Below are 7,694 nucleotides of genomic sequence, written 5' to 3'. Positions count from 1 at the left end.
CCCCAGTTATAAGAGGGTTTGCACACTTATGCAACCAGGTTATTGTAAGGTTTTTATTTTTCATTTTCCCCCTTGAAGATTTCAGTTTGTTTTTCAGTTGAATTGTTCACATTATAGGTCACATTAAAAGATGAAAAAGTTCTGACATGATTTATCTTTGTCTCATTCTTTTACATCACAAAAACCTGGCATTTTAACAGGGATGTGTAGAAATTTTATATCCACTGTATGCTGCTTGCAACTGGAAATATCTACCAGAAGTATTTTAAATACAGGTTAAAAACACTTCTCTTTTCATGCGCCTATGACTGAGCACTTAAACTTAACCGCACTGTTTAGCCTCACAGTTTTTATAGCTTCCTATTCTATTTCTATTTTATTATTCTCTGTTTTATTATTATGATGTTGTTTTGATGTTTTCATTTTAGCAATTGTATTTTCATATTTTTTTTCTTTTTCTTTTGTAAAGCACATTGAATTGCTTCTATGTATTAATTGACCTCACCACACAACATCAGATGTACATGTGTTTAAAGAACTCCCTTAGATGAACATTGACTTCACCCCACAACAGCATATGTACATGTTTCAAAATAACTACCTTAGATTAACCTTGACTTCACCACAAAAATTACTTTATTCCCAACACACAACATCAGATATACATGTGTCAAAAGAACTGCCTTAGATTAACCTTGACCTCATCACACAATATCAGATGTACATGTGTCAAAATAACTCCTTAGATGAACCTTGACTTCACCAAACATTTTACTTAATTCCAGGCACACAACTCCAGTACCATGACAAGTGAAAGAAAAATACATTGTATTACCAAAGGGTTCTAGACTAGAACAATACAATTCATAAGGCCCATGTTCCACCTTCCACAACTGCCTTCCTTTTATATTCCCTGGTCAATGTGGGCACAACAGAGATTTCCAAATGTGGCTACCCTCCGATGGGCTAATAAGGCATGCAAATGACAAACTTCTCTACACTTAACACTGCAACCAAGCATAAAGTGGAAACAGGAGGAGGATCTTCAGTGGTTGATGAACTGTCTGTATGGCAGGTTTACAGGCATGGCAGGATTCCTTGAACCTGAGGCAGAACAACTGGTACCTTCCCTGTCTTTACCGGACATTGTTAAAATCCAAGTCAACCTGGGACCTGCAGGCATCTTGGCTGGCATGGTGATGTCTTTAGAGCAGTAGGCTAGCTGGCACCAACCCCTTATTACACATCATGCGGAGTGGGAGGTTGAGGGACAGCAATTTAGGATTTGTGTTATTGCGAAACAAATGACTTCACTGCTAAAATTGGCACTAGATGGGGTGTTAAGTCTGTGAACTGCCACACAGAAAAATGGCTTCTGGAAAGGATATGTGCAGTCAGGACTGAAAGAAAAAAAATACTACTATAACATACGTAAATGTTAATAATATCCATCCATCCATCATCTTCCGCTTATCCGGGGCCAGGTCGCGGGGGCAGCAGTCTAAGCAGGGATGCCCAGACTTCCCTCTCCCCAGACACTTCCTCCAGCTCTTCCGGGGGGACACCCCTCCAGCGTGTCCTAGGTCTTCCCCAGGGTCTCCTCCCGGTGGGACGGGACCGGAACACCTTCCCAGGAAGGCGTTCCGGAGGCATCCGAAACAGATGCCCAAGCCACCTCAGCTGACCCCTCTCGATGTGGAGGAGCAGCGGCTCTACTCTGAGCTCCTCCCGGGTGACCGAGCTTCTCACCCTATCTCTAAGGGATCGCCCAGCCACCCTGCGGAGAAAGCTCATTTCGGCCTCCTGTATCCGGGCTCTTCTCCTTTCGGTCATGACCTAAAGCTCATGACCATAGGTGAGAGTAGGAACGTAGATTGACCGGTAAATCGAGAGCTTCGCCTTGCGGCTCAGCTCTTTCTTCACCACGACAGACCGATACATCGACCGCATTACTGCAGAAGCTGCACCGATCCGTCTGTCAATCTCCCGTTCCATCCTTCCCTCACTCGTGAACAGGACCCCTAGATACTTAAACTCCTCCACTTGAGGCAGGCACTCTCCACCAACCTGAAGTGGGCAAGCCACCCTTTTCCGACTGAGGACCATGGCCTCAGATTTGGAGGTACTGATTTTCATCCCCACCGCTTCACACTCGGCTGCAAACCATCCAAGTGCATGCTGAAGGTCCTGGCCCCCCTTCAAGCCATGTTAATAATAGCCTGGTAAAATACATCAACAAAATAACATCAGTTTTGCAAATAGTGCTGGACTAAAATAACTTCCATGTAATGCCTAGTGCCAGCTGTAGTGGTTTGCATCATTTCACTAGGGTGCTAGTCAGAGGTGGAAAGTAACGAATTACATTTACTTGAGTAGCTGTAATTGAGTAGTTTTTTTGTGTACTTTTAAAGTATTGTAACACCCCTGGCCGGGATGCTAAATCAGGAGTCGGAGTCAGAGGTAAAGAATGCCAGGTAGAATTTATTAACCCTAACAAGACAGCTGTGTGGCCACTGTCTACGCCCAACAATACCTGTTAACACACAGGCTCTTGACAAACTCTCCTAGATCTGTAGCTAGCTAAGACATGTACACATGTCACGGTTCTCTATCACACACAGGAGTGGAGCCACAAGAGAGCGAGAGCTTCCCAAAACCCCACCTTATATAAGCCATGGCCTGAGACCCCTGGACCCGCCCTTGCTGTCCCCAAGCCCACCAGAGATGCCCTCCTCACTGCGGGACATCCCACCAGGTAAAACAGCCCCACCTAACTGTCAGGCCTCGCCCCCTAATGAAGCATAACTGACCAACTTAGAACTTTAAATGAACACAGTCGCTACAGTATTTTTTTAAATCTGTAATTTTACTTTTACTTAAGTATTTTTTGTTTGAAGTATTGTACTTCGCTACATTTTAAATCATATCCGTTACTGGGTAAAAAAAAAAATGCAAAAAAAAAAAAAATGCAAAGAAAAAAAACAATTGCGCCCAGGAAACTACTGCACTAATTGATTGATGGGCGGGAGAACGAACGCGCTAAACAAGAATGATGGAGACGGACCAAACACATGCAAACCCAGCTGAAATCGAAATACCATCAACTTCGTTTGAAGCAAACCCCTGGCCACAATGAAGCGACCACTTTGACTTCAAGTGCAAGAAAGGCGACAGCTTTATCATGCAGTGTAAACTGTGTTTGCCCAAGTCGACTGAACTGGCAGCTTATAAAAACTCTACATCAAACCTCCGCAAGCATGTTGAGGTAGGATAATATTACTTGTATACTTGTATAATATTACTTTGTACTTTAGTCAGTTTACATTATTGTTGTAGCATACTCTTGCGTTGCATCAGTGCATGACCTTGTTAGCATGAGAGTCGGTGATTAGCTGGTGCAGAATTGTCAATGCACAATTAAGCTAGCTCTATTTCCAGTGTCATGATTTAACTGTCATATAAAATGAATTAAAGTGTTATTTGGTGTAACGTTAGATCTGCTGATTTTGCATTTTAAGTATTGCTGTAGACTATAACGTGATAACTAGCTCAAAATAAGCGTTTTAACGCAGGCGATTTATTCAATAAATTTGAATAAAAGTGTGGTGGGCATAGATTACATTATTTTTTTTAATCTAGATTAATCTAACTGTAATCTTGGAATTAATCTAGATTAAAATGTCTCATTTGAATTCTGCCGAAGGCATTCAGAATATGTGTGAAGTACATGTGAAGTTTTCATCTTCAGACGAAAATGCTTATTGGTCTTCGTAACAATTTAGTCATTTTGTCTTTCATAGTTATATTCTAGTTTTAGTTGACGAAAAGTCATTTAATTTTTTGTCAAACTGCAGTTACAGAGTACCAATGTTTGTAGTCTTTAGACAAAAAATTTCTTTATAATTTTTATCTCTAGGCCAATTCAATTAAGCTTATGAGAAATGAAAATGAAACAGGCTTGACATTGCAGTCTTAGCAGTAGCTTTGTGCAATTTGTGGTATTCCTTTTCCTTATTTCAGTGGTTCTCCAATTATTTTGTGCCGTACGCAGTCACACCTTTTCCATTAAGGGACAATATTTTCCCCCTTTAAACAATTTTTCCAGTTCATTTTTTACCTTTATAAAATAAATAATGCTTTAAATAAAACAATGTTCAATAAATATGCAATGATAATAAAAACGGAGTGATACTAATGTTACCCTTTAATTTGTTGAACTGTTAAAATCAATGTCACATTTGAAATCGTGTTTCATATTACATTTATGGTGTGAAAAGCCAAAATGAGGAAGCTGAGTCCGAATCAGATCAAGATTCTTCTGAAGAGCCCGAAGCTGAGTACCTGGACACATTTGACATCCTGGAACAAGACTGGTCTTGAGTACCAGCTTCCTCCACATCAAAGGTGTGCATGCCACTTGTTAAATTTATTTGCCACAACAGATGCTGCCTTTAGGAAATGCCAACGGCTATCATACAAGACAAAGGCGAAGACGCTATCAGAAATGTCTGTGAAGAATTCAAAGTGAAAATGTAATATAATTTAATCAATATAATCTTTTTATATTTAATCCACCTATTCCTGCAAGAAATGTCTAAAATTTGCATTTGTTGTATGTCCTACAGGCTGAGTCCAGCTGAAATTGTTTTCCTGACTGAGTATTGCACTGTTATGAAACCGGTTGTGAAGGCATTGAACATTCTTCAGTCTGAGACCAACACACACATGGGGTGGCTCCTGCCGGTGATCTTCCAGTTACAAGCAAAACTCAGCAGATTGGAGACATCCTCCAAAATGTGTCTGCCCCTTATCAGAGCAGTTCAGCATGGTGTCCAAAAGCCTTTTGGTGGGATGATGCAAGACGCTGAACTGATTGCTGCAGCAATCCTTCTGCCAAAGTTCAAGAACACCTGGACTGAGAGGACTGAAATCATAGAAGCAGGTATGATTTCATTGTTTTATATCATAGTGTAATCAGTTGCTAATTATCAATCCCAGTTTTGTCTATTTTGTTACTACTCAATCTAGTGTTGTGTAAGTACAGTAAAATGAAACTTTGCAGTTTCTGCATTGACAGAAATATTAAATATGCATTGTTGTGTTGTCGTTCAACAGGTCTGGTCTATGTGTGACAACACATTGACAAGATGGCAGAGGCATAAGTGGAGCAAGTTGGGCAACATTCATCAGATGAAGATTTCTTCTCCTCAATGAAGTCCAGAAGGTCACAAGGTACAGGGGAGCTAGATGGGTACCTTGCTTGTATCTCAAACAAAAGGGATCTGTTGAACTCATTTCCACACATCAAAAACCTCTCTCTCAAACTCAACACTGGTCTTCCTGCCTCGGCTGCCTGTGAGCGTCTATTCAGCAGTGCTGGACTGTTATTCACTGCAAAGCGGGCAAGGATGAAATCTACTAACTTTGAAAACCAACTGCTACTCAAACTTAACAAAAAGTTCATAGTGTAAAGATATACAGAAAAGAATAGACCACGTTGTTCATTTGGTGTTTTGTTATTCGACAGGTCTGTTATCTGACAATGGCACAGTTTGGTCTTTAAATACTTGAAGGTCCCTGACCCAATTTAGATTTAATGTTTTGTAGTAAGTCTGTCTTTTCTGTTTAAGAAAAGGATGCTCTACTGAATCCACAGTTCATGCCATATTTAGTGGTTGTAGTAATGTTTAAAATGTTTTATTGGATGATCTGCACTAAAATCATCTCTTTTATTTTTGTTTTATTATTTTTGCTATTACACTTTAATTTGTAAAGGTCTTCCTTCAATTAAAAACAACTAGATTGAGATTTATTTTCCCTTGTCTTTTTTAACTACACTAGAATCCCGCACCCCACCCAGCTGTTAAAGTAACTTGGTATCTTTTACTCTGAGTACATTTTTAATGAGCTACTTTTTGCTTTTACTTGAGTAAATTTTTACACTGGTAACTTTACTTGTACTTCAGTAAAATTTCACTTAAGTAACAGTACTTTTACTTGAGTACAACATTTTGTTACTCTTTCCACCTCTGCTGAACACAACAGGGTTGTTGGTGCCAGACAAGCTGGTTTTCTGTATTAAACGGATCTTGTCACAAATGTAGGTTGGAAGGAGTCAGTAGCAGGAGATTCAAACAAAACTGAGATTTATTAGCTCAGGGAACAGCACACACTGCATGTAAAGGAACTGCACACCACACAGTGTACAGAACATGATCATAAGGTACTGCGTACAATTCAGCCCATAGCAATCAACACACGTAACATGAATTAATTAAGCACGAGGACAAGGAGAGCAGAGGGAATAGATATACACACCGTGATTTTGGAATAGGAAACAGGTGTGCGTAATGACAAGACGACAACAGTTCTGGGTTGGATAATGGAAAAGGGGGCGGTGGCAGCTAGCAGACCGGTGATGACAAATGCTGGAGCTGCAACGGGCCAGAAGAGGAAGCTGGTACAGTGGGAGACGTGATGGATCTACTGCATTAAGTGCTGGTCTATTTTCCTGCACAAACATCTCTAGGGTTTACAGAGAACAGTCCTGAAAAAGAGAAAATATTCAGTTTTCAGCAGTTCTCTGATCAAAATGCCTTGTTGATGGCAGAGTTCAGAGGAGAATGGCCAGACTGTTTTGAGCTGATAGAAAGGCAACAGTAACTCAAATAACCACTTGTTACAACCGAGGTATGCAGAAGAGCAACTCTGAACGCACAAAACGTTGAACCTTAAAGCAGATGGGCTACCGCAGCAGAAGACCACATCGGATGATGACACTCCTGTCAGCAAAGAACAGGAAACTGAGGCTAAAATGTGCACAGGTCCACCACAATAAGACAGTAGAAGCGTGGAAAAACATGGCCAGAGTCTTGAATTCTGCAGCGAGATTCAGATGGTAGGGTCAGAATTTGGCATGAACAACATGAACGCATAGATCCATCCTGCCTTGTATTTTCTTGGCACACTTTGGCCCCTTAGTACCAGATGAGCATTGTTTCAATGCCACAGCCTACCTGAGTATTGCTGCTGACCATGTCCATCCCTTTATGACCACAATGTAGACATCATCTAATGGCTACGTCCATCAGGATTACACGATATTACACAAATCTCATATAATCTGAAACATGTTTCTTGAACATGAAAGTGAGTTAATTGTACTGAAATCGTCTCCACAGTCACCAGAACTCAATTCAATAGAGCTCCTTTGGGATGTAGTGGAATGGGAGATTCGCATCATGGATGTGCACCCAACAAATCTGTAGCAACTCTGATGCTATCAATATGCACTAAAATGTTTCCAGCACCTTGTTGAGTCTATACCACGAAGAGTTAAGGCAGTTCTGAAGGCAAAATAAGGTCCTACTGGGTACTAGCAAGGTGTACCTAATGAAGTGGCTAGTGAGTGTATATCAGAGCCAACAAATAAAGTAGATGTGTTGACCCTCTATCCAAAAATCAGTGGCTGAATCTTATTTTGTATTCTGTGAATATCAGGAAGCAATCAACATTGACATTTTTAATTGAATAGGTTGCTTTTTGCTGAGAATGCAGACTTCCTTGTGATTTTCTTTGCCACATTGCTCAAATGTGTGTCTGTTTTCTCAGATTTCTATTGTAAATGGAATGATTTTTGGGGTGAACATGGGTTCTGGCACCAGCATTCCTCCACCATACCTAGTGGGATGTCA

This window comes from Esox lucius, chromosome 20, assembly GCF_011004845.1.
Source record: "Esox lucius isolate fEsoLuc1 chromosome 20, fEsoLuc1.pri, whole genome shotgun sequence".
Lineage (NCBI taxonomy): Eukaryota > Metazoa > Chordata > Actinopteri > Esociformes > Esocidae > Esox > Esox lucius.
Note: the sequence above shows the minus strand (reverse complement) of the source record.